The sequence below is a fragment of the Oenanthe melanoleuca genome, chromosome 1 (genome assembly GCF_029582105.1).
Source record: "Oenanthe melanoleuca isolate GR-GAL-2019-014 chromosome 1, OMel1.0, whole genome shotgun sequence".
Classification (NCBI taxonomy): domain Eukaryota; kingdom Metazoa; phylum Chordata; class Aves; order Passeriformes; family Muscicapidae; genus Oenanthe; species Oenanthe melanoleuca.
The window spans coordinates 47,731,079-47,748,030 of record NC_079333.1 but is presented as its reverse complement, the minus strand read 5'-3'; the positions used below and the strand labels follow the sequence as shown (position 1 = coordinate 47,748,030).

Below are 16,952 nucleotides of genomic sequence, written 5' to 3'. Positions count from 1 at the left end.
TAAGCATTTTTTCTAACTCAGTTTGCCTACAGCTTGGACTCCTAAGGAGAGCTGAACACTAAGCAGCTGGTAGATGAGTTTAGGTTTGCAACAGCTCTTGAGATGTGACAGGAACCTTGCTGTAAAAGGTGATCTAATTCAGATTGATAAATTGCTCTGAAGTTTTGCCTCTGTTGGAATTAGGTGGTGTTGGTTGAAGTTTATGGAGACAGAGGATTCTTGAGTCATTTTTTTCTGTGACTGAACAATTGCCTGACAAAGGTTGCAGACAGTCAACCATATTCAACTCCCTTGCTCCTGAGCAGCCAACTTGTTTTAAACTGGGGCCTTCCAAGAGTCGTGGCAGAGGACACATTTTGCCCTTTAACATTTATTCAAAAATCAACAAATGCCCAGAAAATCTTTATTGAATAATAATAATTTAAAAGTATATTTGGTTTTTGTTTTGATTAGACCTTTCCCTCAGACCTCTCTGATAGCCACAATGCAAGCTATGTCCTTGTGTTTTATTTCCTGTGCAAGACATAACTGCAAAAGTTTGAAGGTTAGACAACCTTTAACCAATGTTAAAGTATACAAGCAGCAAAATAAACCTTTAGCTTTTTATTATGCTAACTAAGCAGTACAGCTCTGAGACACACACAAAGAATAATCTATATGGTAGGAATCTTCTGTTTTCACAGAAAGCAATTGTAATGGGTAGCAGTTCCAACAATTTTAGTGTTTCCTATTAGAAAACATTTCCCTTGCAACCATTCTTTAGGTTCAGCTTTTGTTATTTAACTCTTTAGCACCAATTCCTAAGGATTAATGTTTAAGGTTTTGTGCTGCATCAGAGTGACACGCATCATCTCTCTGAACAGCTCAGCACATAAAATGGATTTTGCACTGTTTCTTTGTTTGCAAGTCAGGCAGGAAAACACAGAGAAAAGCTTCTGGCTGGAGCATACTGCAAAGTATTTGGGACAATAAAGCAATCAAACAAAGCAGTCAGCTTCTGGACTTCTGCAACATAGGACCTTTTGTGGGGCTGCTGTCAGACTATGCCACTGTTTTCTGCCATTGAACGACCTGCCAAGGTGCAGTCTCTGCTCAGAGGAGATGGCCAAGGCTCAAGGACACACAGTGTCTGTGTAGCTGCAGCTGGCTATGAGCAGAGGCAGCTCTTTCCACTGCAATGGGAACTGTGGCTCATGTCAGAACACAGCACAGGACCTCTAGGCATGAGGCTCAACAGCCTGCATTAATTTGAAGGAAGTAATCACTGCATAAGCCTCTCCCTAAATAAAATGGGACCACTAGAGGAGGACAAAGAGCTATGTAGTGTTGATGTCAACTACTAAGAAACTGGAGGGTTGCTAGAAGGCTTTTCAGCTGAAAACCTTCCAGTCTCTGCCCTTCCTGTTCTCTGCATTAGATTCCACCCAGGCCAGTGAGTTGCTATGACAGAAATGCACGTAGAGTTGCTGGTATTTATTGAGCACTCAGCACAAAATTAATGAATTCCACCATGCTGTCAAGCCACTGCTGAAATGCAGCCAGAGCAGGAGACTGGGGCTGCAAAAGACATACCAAAGCCATCCCATATATAATTCCACTGCATATAATGGCATCTGCCAGTTGTGATCTTGGCTCTGTGTCTTTATGAAGGCAGAGCAATTGGAAAGGCAAGTTCAAGAAAACAGATGGCCAAAAGGCTGCTTTACACGTGGGTATTATTAAGTGGATCTGAATCTGCCATTCCAGCCTTCATGAACTGTAGGCTTTTGACATAGAGTTTGGGAAGGTAATGGCTGTAGGTTTTTATTTGATATTTGTCTATATTGGGTACATACCTACCCTGGACTATTTATTGGTTCCCAAAGACACTGTTATGTAAGGTTTCCATGACTTAATTCTGAGAAGTAAACTGATTCTAGCATAACATCTTGCAGGTATATCCTGTAGAAAATTAGGGATTTTTTCATTGTAAAGTGAGACTGTGCCAGTTGCAGCCACCAGCACCTTTTTTGGGATTATAATTAGTCTCTTATTGATTCATTTTTAGCTGTAGAGAAAATTATTTGTATCTGTAAAGAGAAAAAACAGCCTCTACTTTTCACAGATTTCAGAATCAAGTAACATATCTAAGTAGCTGAGGAAATGGGAGATATTATACATACATATATATATATATAATGAGAAATATTATATTTCATAAAATTTATGTAGTTCTTTCAGGAAACTTTTAAAAATGCTGCTTACTTGGATTGCTAATAAGGTCATTTATTATTTTAGAATTTTTTGAACTGAGGTAGTGACAATTGGCCTCAGGCCCAGAGTAGTGTCCTTGTGAGCACTGTACAGACAGAACAAAGTCCTTCCCTCACAAACCTTGCATTATCATCTATAGTTTTCATAAAAAAAAAAAGGTGACTTAAAATATTTACATTTCTTTCTAATTCAGTGTTCAAATCAGTTGCCAGGAGCTTATTTTTCATGCATGTTTGTCCATGAACTGATTGGTGTCCAGGTTACAGTCCCCATCCTGCCAGGTGCTCTTTGCTGTGTCATTTATTCATGCTAAGCTTGGCTCCAGGAGGGGCTTACAGTAGCACTGGGGCTGTATGAGAGCCTCTGTACCTGCTCATGCATGCCCAAAAACTCACCTGAGTAGTCAGCATTGGCTCAGCCAGCTGCAGCTCAAGGCTCCTTAGCACAGAAAAATCAGAGAATGAGTGTCTACAGGATGTTGGTGATTCACTTCTGTCAAAGAAAGACAGAAGGGTCTGGGGTACAAAATAGGAGGGAGAGATTCAGAGAATTGTTTCTTCTATGCCTGCTTCCCAAGCACTGAAGAAGGAATACAGAAACAAATAATTATAACATCCCCCAATCAACTGGTCTTCTTTCCAGCCTTCCCCAGAAGCAGCTGCCTTACTGTCCATGCCAGGACTCCATCGAGAGAAGCCACAAATTTTAATTTTATCCAGGCTCTTCGAGTAGGCAAAGCATGCATAAGGCCATAGGTATTTTGGCATCCCTAGCAGACTGTTGATATTGGGTTCTGTTTGATTGATAAATGTATAGCACATGAAGTTAGCCCTTTACTTTCACACACTGTCTGCTGACCAACACATAGTCAAAATCTTCAATTTACAGCTCTCTGGACTCTCATGTGTTAAGGAAAAGGTAAGATGAGTTTCCAAAGTTAAAATAAACATCTGTTTTATTTTTTCACGTATTTATAAGAAAAACAGAACTGATGCAGTACACTCAATGGCTGGATGATGTATTGGAGAACTCAATATATTCAGCAGCATAGTTTAAAGTGCATATTTTCATTTATTTCTTTTGTTGCTGTGATCCTCTTCTATGACCCCATATTTCTGGAATTTTTTAAGTGTAACAACTTTATAGGGATGATATCCAGAGTATTACACTGCACCTAGGTAAGTGAGAGTATACAGAAATATGTGAGAGTGTCTCTAACTTGCTGTGATGTAAATATGATATGTTGATGTAAGTATAGTATACTGTGCTTCCTTAGGGCTCATTAAACCCTGTGTCTTATGAGGGCTCAGAAGGAAATAAATTTACTCTGCAAGTGTTCATTTGAAACGGCTACACTTTATTCTTAACACAATTTGGATAGGAATAGAGAGGTTCTTTCCAGTGGTTTTGTTCCTTGGGTTTGATCCTTCTTTAACAGAGTCTGGCACACTGTCCTTGGCGATGTCAATGGAGGCCAAATGGAGCAATGAGTACTGGAGTTCTGGGCTGCAGGGCTGTCAGGCATGGATTGCTGTCCTTTGGAAATGGCAGAGCCACCTCCATTTACAGCACTAGGTTTATGTCATCAGTATTCTTTTAGATGTCACAGAGAAGCTGCTCCTGGGTTTTGGCAGGAAACACTCCCCCACACCACTTCAGACTCTTTCCTTCTCTTTACCTTCTCTCCTGTGAGCAGAAACTCTGTCAAGACAGCACCTTTATTTGAGCCAGGAACAGAGGCAGCCGATACTCAGCTAGTCATTTGATTGCCTGGCTGGTAGGGGCTGGGGGAACAGATAATGTCAAGATTTCCTCTGCATTCCAGATCTGTTTTCCTCCTACGGTTAGCAAGCGGCAAGTGTGACTTTTCCCACTGAGCTTTTCCCACAGTCAGTAAGACTTATCTGACAACAGAGTTAGTGTCAACTGTCCAAAACTAACTAGGAGATATCTTCCTTTCACCACTCCTGTGCTGTTATTGCTTATCAATGTCACTCTCCAGCTTAAATGACTGGTTAATTTACAGACATACTGAGACAAATTCACTTCTGTTGCAGCTTCAGTGAGCTCAGTGGAGTTACACTGAGTTTGGCCGTAGGTGTCTGAAAAGCACAAGTGGTGGGAACGTGATACTAACAGAAACAAGAACATTGCAACAGTCAAAACAAAAAGGAAGCCCTGAGCTTTGGCAGGATGCCCATTTCAGATTTTGGAGTGTGATCCAACAAGGTGTTCATGTTTTACAGCTGGTGCTGCAAGAGAAAAGTTGTTGTTCAACAGCAAAACAATTCCTAAGTCTCCACATCAAAACATAGCCCATGTTAAAAAACAACAAAGGAAGAAACAAGTTATAGGCTTCCAGAACACAAATTCTATTGAGAATCATGATGAATTTGTTTTTAGATCTATTAGAGACTTCTTTTAAAAGGCTTGAGTGAAACTGAAGCACACTCAACCTGAGATTTTCAAATGAGTCTAAAAGGGTTGAATATTGAAACACTATTAGAATTCCACAGAAACAGGAAGTGTGAGATGAAATTGATACCTCCAGCTTTACCTCCAGTCCAAGATGGCTTTCTAAGAACCTCTCCTGTGACTGGTGGTAGAGAAACATTTTCAAATTGTAGCATCTTTTTCAGCTAGATCAAGTCCTGCTCCATAGGCCTACTTTAGCACCTCTTCTAGGCAGCTGATTTGGGATGGAATGAGACATCCTCTCAAGGACATGTGCTTCCAACCCACCTTCCCACCTCCCTCAATTCTCTTTTAACAGTGGGTGTCCAGAATTCAAGGAAGGGAAATCTGTTGCTTTTGAAATTTTATTAACCTTTCTGTTTCACAGATAGAGTTAAAATGAATGAAGTGCAAAACCAAGCGTACTAAAGTTAACTCAGTTAATTCTGTTAACCTGGACTAGCAGTGCAAACAGAGGTCATTGCATCCAGAGCACTTTGTTCATTGCTCTGATCACTTCTCTACACCATGCACAAATCCCACCTACAGGTTTTGTCAGTGATAGTCTTCTGGACTCCCCTGTATCTGTTCCCTTCTCTAAATTTCCTTCTTTGCAAAATCCAATTTTAGTTTTCCTCCTTACCACTATTTGGTTTCCTCTTAAAGTCACTGCCACTTTAGAGTCTGGTTTCTCTCTTGCTCATGATGCCTTACAGTGGTCTTCCTTCCTAACTTCTCTTCCTTCTGCCTTTCCTGTTGCCTCTATTCCATACCTCTGTGCTGTCCAGAGCATCTTACTCCTCTCTGGTTCTCCGTGAAATGCGCAAATGGCTCTGCAAGATCTCTAAACCCATGCATAATACTTCTTATCCTCCCTTGCAATCAAACAAATTATTGCTTTTCTTTCTGCTGGTTAATGGGCATGTCATGGTCTATCATTGCATCACGCATGGGTTATGTCTTCTTGACCCCTTTCTGGGTATTAACAAGTAAGGTTTAAAAACTGAAGACTAAAAGACTGAAATTCCAGATTCCTGTTTATTCTCCCAGATGATGACTTGCAACCACTTCTGAAAATTGGAAAGGGACTTACAGTCTAAAACTTTGGGACATAGTTTATAAAACCATGAAATTTTTGTGCCTGAACAGAGTATTTCCTTAACAGACTTAATGCCTGGATGTGAGTACATTCTGGAGTCATTTTTGCAAATAAGAGACAAAGAAATTTCCACTGTCAGAAATGGAGCTAAACAGGAAGTGTTGGAACATATTCATCAGGTTCAGCTGTCCAAGAGAGATAAAATTATACCCATATTTAAAGTTGAAAAGAAGTCGTTGTGGGCAACTAAAATAATTACTGCTTCCCATATTAATTATCATACGTTTCTGAAAACAGCAAAGCAATCTATAACATTCTCAAATGAGAATACAGATGTAGGATCTAGTATGTGTTTGTAAAAAGAAAAAAGAAGCTGCTTTTGCACAGAAAAACAGGAAGAGATAAAACTTATCTTGGCTTTCCAAACTAATATTCCAGAGATATTCAAAACAGAGATGAACTAATGTGAGAAATCAGTGTGGGAAGGAAATTTTGGTCATAGAACATAAACTTCATAAAAGATCCAAAGACACATAAATTGAGCCTTGTCAGTTTTCAGAATAAAGAGAGGCTAATAATAGGTTGCCCAAAGGATTTTACTAGGGCAAGTATCATTTAAAGCTTCATTATCTTGACAAGTGAGTGAACAGATGGCAAAATCTGTAGCAAAATCAAGATTTCCTAGGGTCCTGAAGATTAGAAAGATTTCTGAAAACCAAACTCAAATCATCAGAACAAGGTGATTTGACAACCTCAGTGAAGGTGGAATTTCAGCTTACCTGAGTGTGAGGTAATGTTCAGGAATGATCTAAGTGTTCACTGATACTGAATACTTAATGAAGTGTTACCAGCTCAGAAAGATATCTAGGCAGCATTATGGACAGCTTAATTAAAACTGCTCAGTGAAAACAGCTGTTCAATTTGCAGCACTAGTTGTGAAAGCAAATAAAACACTGATTTATATGAACCATAAAAACCAGCATTGATATTATTATAATGTAATCATATAAATTCAGGGAAATGTATTACAGTGATGCCCAGCATCATCAACATTACCAAACTGTCTGCAAAAAGAAACATTCAGAGAAGTCAGCAAAGGATGGTAAGCAGGGAAGATACAATCATTTTACTTGCCCCATGAAAAAATGTGGCACTAAATTCCTATTCACATCTAAGTCTTTGGGATATCCAATATATGCAAGATATAGAAGAAGCAGCACACTCTCTATACTGGAACCTTTTTCCCCAATTAATGTGGATTATCAAATCAGCAAGAAATGGAGGGCTTTATGTTCATATATTCTTAAGAAACAGAGTAGCAGTACTAGGTGAAATTTTCCAGTGAAGCATATGGCAACTTTTGCAGTTACATCATCAAATTAATAACTTCACCATTAATGTGAGACTGTTACTATTGTTTAGTCTTAATTGTGGTGTTGGTTTGTTGGGGTTTTTGTTAAGAATGATTAGAGTACTTATTTTAGGAATGGAGGCTGTCCCTGGCGATTATTGAGAAGACCCTAAGTTTCAGCAATTCTGCATTAAAAGGGTAATTTATATTTGTGCAAAGCAAAGTAAGAGCCTATTGCTACTTTCTGGTAGTACATACAACATATTTGGCATTTATCTTGCCCAGCTATAAAAATAAGCTATAGACAGGAAAGAGGTAGATAAACCCAAATCTACTTAAGTCCTAAAGAAGGATAATGTTTCCCAGATGAAACAGTTTTCTTTACGATTGACTGACAGCAGTGAAGTACTTTTTAAAACCATTTAGCAACATTTCAGAATAGAAATAAGGAATAGCCTCCAGTATGAATCAGAATTAGACTAGTTTTTTTTTTTCATACTTATTTCTGACATTTTTCCCCTTTAGCATTGACAGTTACGTATTTTTAAGGCCTGAACTCTGAAAGTATGTATGTGATAACTTTGATCAAACCAAGGATTACTTAATATAAATGTTCTCTGTCAGGTAAATTAAGATCTTCTGTCTCAAAAGCTATCACTGTGGTAAGATCCTGCTGAGTTATAATCCCTTTAGCACCTATTCTCCAAGCAATTTGCAAGGGTTTTTGTAATGTAAATGAGTCAAAAAATATTCCCTGAAATGCAGAACAATCTCAGGTAATTGCTGTTGAAAAGATTTGTGTCAGCCCAAAAATGACAAAAAGGTGTTGAAATGAATCTGCATGACAGTAGTGTGAGTAAACAAGATGAGCAACAGCTGCACTGTAAAGGTGTTCTGACATCATGTGTAGGAGCTGATTTCATAAAAGTCGTTGCAATACTGAAAAAATGAACAGCAATGCATACAAGCAAAGTAACAACCTTTTCTTGCCTCCTGGAACAATCCTGAATGCATATCTCCTTCATTTGCATGGCACTTAAATGAAGTCAAGGAGAAATGTCTTGGTGGAGTCTCAAAAAAGTGTCTGTTAATAAGAGGGGGATCAGACCAGCTGAATACAGTGTTTTGGGGGTGCAAGGAGGAGCTGAAGCCTGCTCTGTTCTTTCTGGAATCAACTTTCCAAGTACTTATAAATTAAAAAGGTTGTGCTTTCTGGCAGGCAAGTGGTGGCACACTCAGTAGAGAGCTGTGGCTGTGATCTCTGCCATCATTCTAGTCACATAAGTCTACACAGCACCAGGTGATGGGGAAACACCTCCTCAAGCTCTCCCTACTTTTGCTTTGCTTGGTCAGCTACAGAGCAGTCCCTGCTACTGCCTTTCTTGGGAATTAAGTTGCTTTTCCATGTACTGTTTTCAATCCAAAAGAAAAAAGAAAAATACCTTTACATTTTCTAGCTTTCTCCCATGGTCTTTGATGTTAGTATTTATATAATAGTAATTTAATGTGACTATTAAAATTCAGTTATGTGAAAAGCACATGAGTGCATAGCTTAGCCTTTTTGCTTTTTGCATGCAGAAACTGGAGCCTATTTGGAAAACTACAAAAGTTATGCTTTAATTTCTCACAGGTGAGTTCTTTTACATAGACTGTAATTCTCTAGCATCACGTCACTGCTCCTATAAAGCCTGCTGCCTACTATGCAGTGACATCTTATGACTTACCTCTCTAAGCATATTAGTATAGTCCACATAAAAATATAACACAGTTTTGTTTCCAAGATAATGAATCTTCAATGGATCTATGCCACTGTGCAAACCCTCTTACATGCAGTAGGCAGGAAGAGCACAAGCAAACAATACTAAGGTGAAGGAGCTACAAATTTGTTGTCACAAGTATTTTTTAGACTTGAAATTTATTGCTATGCTTTTGCCTGCCCCATTATATGAAACCATAACTGAAGCACTGTTGGACATCATTTGGTAACTTTTTTCCCTAAAGCTTTCTGTAATGGTTTCAAAGGCAGTACTACAGGCCTCTTTGTGTTTCAACCAAAAAAAGTAAAACACTCAGCAACTCAAAGTAAACCCTTCTCTGCATAGCTCTACAAACTGAAACTGCAGTTGTTACTGCTGACTTGTTAATATAACACAGACATGGACATTTCCTGGTTACTGTAAACACTGAAATGCTTTTGGAGTTAATGGAATACAGGTGCTGCCTGACACCACCAAAACGTTCTCACAGAAACAGGGACATTTTCGGACAGAAAGAGCTGCAGATCCACCTAGTCCAGCCCCTTCTTCACAGCATGAATATCCTGCTTCTCAGTGGGAATACACAGATATGTTAAATGTCATGAAACAGGCATTCTTCCTCAGCTTAAGCTCCTTTATATTCCCAGGAATGGCTGTACCACTCAGCCTGCTGGAACAGAGAGTTGTGTAATGCCAGGGCTGGGTGATGGAGTGGGCTTAGGCAGGCTCTGAGCTGGCTGGGAAGCCTTCCCAATGGAGCTGTGGGAAATGATGCTTACAATCGAATCGTCACCCGCCTTCACTTCAAATGAGACTCAGACAATGCTGTGGACAGACAATTAGCCCTTCTTTATTGTGGAATCAAGAAGAAATTCAAAATCAGCTTTAGTGACTCAAAATCCTGTTGAACTGTTCAGGTTAATAGGGATTGGCTTGGGCCCCAGCCAAATTTTGATTCTGGTCATTATAATCTTCCTACCTGAAATTCCATCCCCTATTGCAACTGGCCACAATACTATTTACTGGCCAAAAACATGAGTGCCATTGCTTTTTATTTCTATTAAGTATATGTATTTAGAAACTGTTAAATAAATTGAAATAGTAGCTGTGTGGTCAGTGATGAAGGTTGTGGTATATTGATACTTGCCATTATGCTGCCATCAGTCAGTAGCCTGATTACTCAAAACGTGTGTGCAGAGAAGTATTTGCATATATGAAAAAACGTTCTTATATGTAAATTGATTTGGGGAACAATTTGCTTGCATTTTTGATAGAACCAGCTGTCAAGATTGATCACATTTTCCTGTGTAATCCAGGAGAGTTATGAAAAAAAAAAAAAAAACAGGAAAGAAAAAAAAAAGAGAAAAAGCTCCCAGGTCTCTGAACCAATATGCTGCTATAGTGTGTGCTAAATTGCCATTGACTGCTGCAAGCCAAGGGTTTTTTACACAAACGTTCTAATTCTTTTTACTGTGATGGTAATAACAGAAATTTAGAAAAAAAAACCTAAAATTGTGGTTTAGACAAAGTCCCAATACAATATTAAGGAAATGAGCACTTTGAGAGCAAAGAAAGATGTAGTTTAAAACAATATTTTTTTTTTTCAAGTGACTGAAGAAGAGGGGGAAAATCAGACACCAGGGGCTGGAATGAGAAGAACAGGGGCAATATTCTGTGCTGAGACATTTTGTGTTTCAACACAGCTGCTCACTTATTCAAGGGCATTAATCACTTCAAAATTTCAAGCTCAGCTCCAGTTAAAAACCAATATATCTACACATATAAAATGTAGTCCACTTTCCTAGTTTCTTAATCATTTAATAATTGGCTATTTCTACAGAGATTGGCTTTGCTCAGCACAAGATTTCATATCTTCAATGTAATACATTTTGAAGATGTCCACAGAGCATCTTACGAAAGGAAGTGAAAGTTTATTGGCATTGGGTTTGTTTTGTCCGTTCTTCTCCTCTGTTATCTGAGAAATGTACAAGGGCTCTTGTGGCTGCAATTCTTCAGAATTTCAGCTGGAGCAGCAGCTTTGGTGTCTACTGTTCCACAGAATTGCCCTGTTTATCAGAGGGCAGTCCATCCAATCATCATTTGTACCAAAGCTGCCTCTCTGTCCCCTTCTTCACCGTTCTCATATAACAGAGCAACCTTCTACCTGTCACACAGGACCTTCACCTGGAGTTTATAATGTCCTGTGACAATTATGCTGTGTTAGTACAAGAGACTGGAGAGGTAGAGGAGGTATTAAAAAATAACCTGCAAGAGCTAGATATAAGCAGAGTGAAAGATGGAGAGAAAAGTGCATGTTAAGGCTAGAAAGAATGTGAAAATCCTGCTGTGTTAAACCCAGGAAAATAGCAGTTATTTTCCAGAAAAAAATGTATGATTTCTCTTATTTTTATTCTTTAAGAAACAATGGGTTTTGTCAGAAGGAGGTTTCCAGGTAAAAATTTTTTATTGCTGTAGAAAAATATTTCATTACACATTTACCATTTTGCTTCCACTCCCATTCACTCTGCCTGGATAGACACAATCTGGTCTACTGCACTGCATCCCAAATGCAAACACCCTGGCAGCTCTCTGCTATCACTGCTCATTGCAGCTCATTCTGCCTTTATGGTGCATCAACTAGAGGCTGCTTGACTGAAGTCTGAAGGCCCTTCTCTTGTCTCATCTATTTATTCAATATTAAAAGCTTTTTTCCCATGGCCTGTGTGTGTGTACAGGATCCCAGCTTTTGCAGTCTACTCATTATGTTTTCAAATACACATTTGTGTGCTTTTGTTAAAAATGTCCCTCATTCTTGAAAGTTGGTCCTCTGAATATATAAAGATATCACATTAACCTTCTTGGAGACTCTCTTGCTAACTCACCTTGCAAAAGTGCCTCCAAACACTAATTCTGGTATGCCAGAAATACACCAGCATATAAATACTGCTCTGGCCAGCACTGTTTCATTGCTGTCTCATACTCCACCCTTCCTACCCCAATCAGGTCTTCTCTCCATCCGTGTCCTGTTTTATATTTAGTTTGCAATCTCCTGAGGGCAAAGATTTTACTTCAGCTTCATCCAGTTTTTGGTTCCAAGCACTTTAAGAACACAGTTTGTTATTAATACTAACAATAAAGTACCATCCTTTGTATGAATAGAATTAAAGCTTAATTTCCCCCCATGCCCTCCATGCCTCTTCTAGCAAGGGAGAGGGAGTGCAGTCAAACAGCAGACACTTTGTTACTGTAGTCTGTATCTGAGCATACTTAGAGTCTTTTCACAGTGGATACTGCAAGAAGTTCCATTTATTTCAGCATTAATCACTGTGAACAAAAGTGAAAGAATTTGGCCCCCAGTAATGAAAGCCAGCAGTGCTCTGCTGTTGGCAAAGTGCAGAGCAATCCTTTCCCAGAGCTTCAGAAAGCTAAAATGAAGCAGGATGAACATATAGAAACCAATCTCTTGATAAACCAGAAATGAGTGAAACTAATTTATAATTTACTCTCGTTAAAGCTACCTTAAAATGATGATAATTTGTAAATGTAAATAAAAAGCAAGGAGAGAGTACCAGGGCAAGCTAGAACATTTTGTCCTCATTCACAGTGATTCTTATTTTTCTCTATCCAAGATATTTGTTTGTTTACTTAGATGTTCAAGAGGACACCTACTCATATGCCCTTGGTGTTTTTCACATAACTTCAACCACAGAATTAGTATGAAATTCAGTGGAGTATGCTGTTAGGAAAACAAGCAATGGAAAACCTCAAATCTTTTCTTCCCTTCCAGTGGTAACCCAGACTTACAACATCCCACTCAGACCATTTAACCTGTGATAGAAAACAAACTCCAGAGCTCTAAGACCCCGAAAGAAATAAAGACCGCTACCAAAGTTATAAATACTGCTTGATTTGTTTATGTCTAGGCTCTCTGAGCTACTATTTGAAGCTACAAAAGCACAACAACACCATTTTGAGTATAGTAAATTCCAAGAAGCTTCATTACAGTCAATTCCTGAAGAATGAGGTTCATTATAAAATCTGGCATTGCACTGATTAGCATCAGACTGCATCATTGATCTTGTAGATTCTGTTATTTCCTCTTTTGCTTTAGTATTACTTTCTAAGGGATACTAGTGTAAGGAGCCTGTGTTCTCTAAACAGCACACAGTAACCAGCACACAGTAAGGATGCACACTTCCCGCATTTTCCTCCACAAGACATATCCTGTTTTGTTCTTCTACAAGTAGGTAGATATTGGGAGGTGATTAAACTAACAAAAAAATCCTGACTCATAGTAATTGAAGACAAGAGGATGGAAAGGAAGTAAGTTTTACATTTATCATAGTCCTTCAGTAGTTTACAAATGGCAAACCAAGACGTAGTCATGTTTCTCTTTCCTTAGGTCTGATTCTCTTCTTACAAGGTGCTTTGGAGTTTTACTAGGACACATCAGGCTGCATAGTGGAATCTGTAACAAATTAAAAACACACGCTAATTAGAGGCCAGAATACTACACAGTATCAATTAACTTGGCGTTTAATTATCATGGTGATTGGAGGGAAATATACATTGCTAAATGTATAATAAGTGTATCAGACTTCAGTGCCACAATGGCATCAGATCATGGGTATAACTAGCTTAGACTTTTCCCCAACATTTTACATGCTTGCAAGATTTAAATACAGTACTTTAATTCCTGCCAATATTCTGTTATCAGTGAGCAAAGACAAATGTAATAATTCAGCTTCTTTTAAGGCATCTGGGAACTTCCTCCTTTCTGTTCATCATATACAGTGGTTTCATTGCAATTATTCTGAAAAGAACCATTTTAGCAAGACTAGTATCAAGCAGAAAAACTGCAGTTTCTGTGGAAAATGTGCTTTCCTTTTCTTTCACCCAGAAACATTAGCCATCTTTTGCTGGATATCAGAATTTTTCAAGCAGGAAACACGAGTACTGATCAGCTGGCTACTTATACACTTAACCGACCTATGCAAAATATGAGAGACCAGAAATTTACCATTTTGTCAGTTTTTCTGACATTCTAAAAGGAAATTAAGCATGTCTTGCCTATGAATGATTCCTAATACGTACCCTCCTTCAAGCAGATTCTGTAGAGTAGCTCCTATTGTAACTGCTACTATGAGGTGTAATATATCAAAAATACTTGTGATGGTAATTCGACTTCTGAACAGCTGACTATGATTAAAAACATTAAATAGGAATAGGCCAGTTGCTGCATGAGATGTGTTCTCATTACTCAATAGCACTGTTTTCTTTGGGGCAAAAACTACCATATCTGATCTTGCCTCTGGATTTAATTTTCCACAATAAAGTACCTGAAATTAGTAAGATTTTTGTCAGTGCCTGCCACAGAGTTTGGTCTTGGCTTGCCAGTTCAGTTCTGTTGCTGATTATGAAATGCAGCCATATCACTGCAGTTTATCTTAGTAACTTGTGGTGAGATAACATGGGATTAGCAATTGCTAGTATCTAGTCACTAATTAGCTGCTTTCAGTAAACCTGGAAGTCTAGGGATATTTTTTATAAAGTAAGATCTTCAAAAATGGTACAGAAGGGAAGATAATATCTTTTGTTCTACTGCTGCATTCTGGCCATCGCAGACAGCAGCTGAGGAAAGGGAGATCTATCTTCCAGACAGGCAGGGCACACTAAGATGGTGCATCCAAGTGTGGCTGCCAGAAGAGCACTGCTGAAGGTTGCAGTGCTGGCTGACGTGGGCTGGTGCTTGTGGGTGGTGACACAGCAGTATGATACAAAACCTTCAAAACTGAGTTTATTATTTCACCTTTCGACTGTGTGTCATGGCTCATCTTTATAGGGCAGCTGAGTACAATATCAGGAATTAATTTCTCATCTCTGCCTGGTTCCTAACTGATAAAAGCCTGTGACAGAAAACAGGCATGGTAGGTCTTATGTGCTGGTAATGGCTGTGTTGGTGAGAGATTAAATAAAGAGAGGCAGAGGTCAGAGGCAGATTTACTGGGCAGAGGAGCTGATTGTAGGAACCGTAATCCTCTCTTCTCCCATTAACATCAGCAGGTGTTTGCTCTGGGTCATGGGATGTGGGAGTATTTACATAATTATGCTGTCTCCCTTCCAGCTCTTGAATGCATCCATCCCTGGAAGGCATCCCTTTTTTCACAAGTGTTTGTCCAGTCATTTGGAGGACACTGTAGGAATTGCAGGCAGAGGAGTGACATACAGCATCTGCACAAGTTCTGGACAAGCACATCATCTCCACTATATCAGCTAAAGTAGAGTAGTTAAAGAAAAACCTTTTTAGATGAACCTTTTAAGAACAGGGACAAAGGAAAACAAAATCACATCACAAAGTAAGCAGAAGACATCAAAACAGTGTAACATGGAATACATCAGTCTGTTTGCTTTTAGCTTCTATGGGTATTGCTGACATTGCAGTTACAGTTTATATCTAAACAAGATGGGGATATCGATAATGTTTAACATGACTGCTTTACCTGGCATGCAGCTCTTTCAGAGTAGAGCATTCACTTGCAGGAATATCAGCCTTGGCTTTGCACATCACAAATGCTCTGCCAAAAGAGCGAGCAGTAATTTATTGTGACTAAATGAAATGAAGCTGCTGTTGTCCTTCTCAGCTATCAAACTCTCTGCTGGAGGAACATCCAGGATAGAGAAGGGGCCACTGTTAAAGCAGTATTTCTGAGAGCACAGAAGAAGCAGACACACAAAATGGCTTTCCTAAATGGGATAAGGGCCCTGCTATTGCTTTCTGTCTAGTCTACGGATGAAGAAATCAGGATTCATTTTAGTCTGTAAAGTGTACAGAAAGTGTTTGCCAGGATTTAATTTTGAAACCTTTTCAAAAGTGCAAGAGCTTGTAAAGAGAAGTGATGCAGGGGGAAGGAGGTGGGGAGTGAGTGGGTGGAATGCAGAGAAAGTGGCAAAGAAACGGGAAAGACTGTGTTATGAGGACTATGGCTTGATCTTGAATGAAGAGATGATGAACCTAGGCCTCTGGAAAAAAAAAAAAAAACCAAAAAAAAAAAAACAACTAACCAACCAAAAGAAAAAAAAAAAAAAAAAAAAAAAAAAAAAAAAAAAAAAAACCAACAACAAACAATTTTCTTTCCACAAAAGTTAAAGCATGGGCGAAGCACCTATTACTGCCTCCCGGGGAAAAGGCAGCGCGTTGCTGGCCAGGTTTTGTGTCACCTCGTGGTGGGTGAGCTCTCTCCCCGGAGCAGCAGACACCGGCTGTACGCAAGGCTGGGGTGACAAGGCTGGGGTGGCACGGCTGGGGTGGCACGGCTGGGTGGTAAGGCTGGGGTGGCACGGCTGGGGTAGCGGCGGGCAGCTGCGGTCGCTGTCCAGGGAGCGCAGCGGCGGCAGCGGGAGGCGGCTGGGAACTGACAGTTCCCAAATGAGGGCCACGGGCACAAGAGGGGTCACGGAATTTAGGCGAGGGGTCGCGGGACGTGCAGGGTCCCGGGCCGTCGGTGGTGCCTGAGCCCGAGGCGCGGGGTCCCGGCCAGGAGCCGGGCCGGAACCCCGGGCACCTTCCCCGCCCCGCGGGGGCCGGGGCAAGGAGGGCGGCGGGCGGCGGGGCGCTGAGGAAGGCAGGGAGGGAGGGCGGCGGGCGGCGGCAGCTGCCCCGGGGCCGGGGCGGGCGGCGCTCAGGTGAAGGCAGGGCCGCCCGCCCGGGGCGGCGGTGACGCGGTGCGGCGCGGCGGGGCTGCTGCCCCGCGGGCCCGGGGACCGCCGCCGTCCCGGCCGGCAGAGCGGAGCGGGGCTGCCCGCGGCGGCATGCGGAGCCGCCGAGGATGAGCAGCCAGCGCCGCCCGGCCAAGGCGCAGCTCCGGAGGTCGCTGAGCGAGCAGCTGCGGGACTCCACCGCCAAAGCCTGGGACTTGCTGTGGAGGAATGTCCGGGAGCGGCGCCTCGCAGGTCAGTCCCCGCCGCCGCCGCCGCAGGGGACGCCCCGGGGCACATCCCGGCCCCAGCGGGCGGAGGGTCCCGCTCCAGGGGGATGTCT

General features: G+C 40.8%; 1 protein-coding gene and 1 long non-coding RNA gene across 3 annotated transcripts in view; one reads left to right on the top strand and one right to left on the bottom strand.

Moving 5' to 3' along the window:
• Positions 1-16,952, top strand: part of LOC130259361 (stAR-related lipid transfer protein 13-like) — a 283,596-nt gene that overhangs the window by 127,337 nt on the left and 139,307 nt on the right.
• Positions 13,239-16,211, bottom strand: LOC130259387 (uncharacterized). 2 transcript variants are annotated; one of them, XR_008841629.1, is made up of 3 exons: positions 16,078-16,211; positions 15,415-15,489; positions 13,239-13,382 (listed from the first exon to the last, which is right to left on the bottom strand). It is a non-coding gene; the product is annotated as an uncharacterized LOC130259387 (long non-coding RNA). The 2 variants fall into 2 exon arrangements; XR_008841628.1 differs by lacking the exon at positions 16,078-16,211 and having other exon boundaries at positions 15,415-15,959.